Source organism: Vollenhovia emeryi, unplaced genomic scaffold (assembly GCF_000949405.1).
Source record: "Vollenhovia emeryi isolate VEMERY1.0 unplaced genomic scaffold, V.emery_V1.0 DF939751.1, whole genome shotgun sequence".
NCBI classification, from domain to species: domain Eukaryota; kingdom Metazoa; phylum Arthropoda; class Insecta; order Hymenoptera; family Formicidae; genus Vollenhovia; species Vollenhovia emeryi.
The window spans coordinates 19,945-21,479 of record NW_011966615.1 but is presented as its reverse complement, the minus strand read 5'-3'; positions in this window follow the sequence as shown (position 1 = coordinate 21,479).

Sequence of the window (1,535 nt, the reverse complement as noted above, 5' to 3'; positions counted from 1 at the left end):
CGGTCCCTTTGTTTGAGGGACCCGCCTCTTCCACCCTCTGCGTCTGCCGCGGAAGGGGGGCCTTTTTCTTCTTCTTCTTGCCCCCCCCCGCAGCGTTCGCGATCTCCCCTGGAGGGTCCGTCCTCCTTGTTCCGGACCCCCGGTCGGCTCCTCGCGGCGCCCCCTCCTCCCTTTCGAGGGTCGGAGGGGCCCGCAGCGGGGCCGCTATCACGGGCCCCGCCGCCGACCAAGGACCGGATCAAGTCCTCCATCTGCTGGAAGGACTGGCCGACCACCTCCCGAATCCTCCTCTCCACCACCTCCCCCGTGAGCTCCCCCGCCTTCCCGGGCAGGGGCTTCCCCGCCTGTTTCGGCGGGGCGTGGGGGGACGGTGAAGAGGAGTCCTTCGCGGGGGTTTTGGGATCGGCCCGCTTTCTCGAAGCGGACCTCTCCCTCTTCCCCACCCGCGTCTTCCCCGCCCCCGACGTCGAGGCCCGGGACGTGCCATCCGCGCCCGGCGTGACGACGTCCCAGGTCTTCTTTACCGGGGGCGGGGGATCCGCCGTTTTCCCGGGGGAGGAGGATCCGATGGTAGCCCGGCACTGTCCACCTCTATCGTCTCCTCCCTCCTTACCCCCTCCTCCGGCGTGGCGGCATGCAACTCATCTCGACATACTCAAGACTGTCACCGACAGCGAAGACAAAGGCTTACCAATCACATTCGACGATTGCGCAACCAAGATACTCGGACTCAAATGGCTCCCTCAAGAAAATACCGCTGCTTTCTCAGCACGAAGCTCACGCACGGAAAGCAGACTCACAAAACGCCTCGTCTTATCTGAAGTGGCTCAGATATTCGATCCACTTGGCTTTGCATCACCTGTCGTGATCAAGGCCAAAATTCTCTTGCAGGAGCTGTGGCTGCACAAGCTCCAATGGGATGACCCACTGACATCCCAGCTCTCAACCCGGTGGCTCATCCTCAGAGAAGAACTCACAGGCTTGATCAAGCTCTCAATACCTAGGTGGTTCAACACCTGGAGCAACTCTTCTGTGGAACTACATGGATTCTCTGATGCTTCTCAATTAGCAATGGCTGCAGTCATATACATCTCCGTTCACGACTCAAACGGCGCCACGTTTTCACTTGTGTGCTCCAAGACTAAGGTAGCACCCCTCAAGCGGCTCTCAATCCCGCGACTTGAACTCACGGCTGCTCTACTGCTCTCTCGAGCTCATGCAATACGTCAAAGCCACTTTGAACATGGACGTAACGGCAACTCACATGTGGACGGACTCTCTAGTGACACTTTCATGGATCAGATCTCATGCATCACGCTGGAAGGATTTTGTCAGGAACAGGGTGGCTCAAATTCAAGAACTCACTCCAGCTGCTCACTGATTGCGCATCACGAGGCCTCACGACTGCTTAACTTCAAAACCACTCGCTTTGGTGGACGGGACCACCATGGATACTCAAACCAGACTCATGGCCGTCGCAGCCTGCACTCTCTGAAGAATTGAGTGCAACAGAAGCTCGCCCAGGCGTTTCGCTA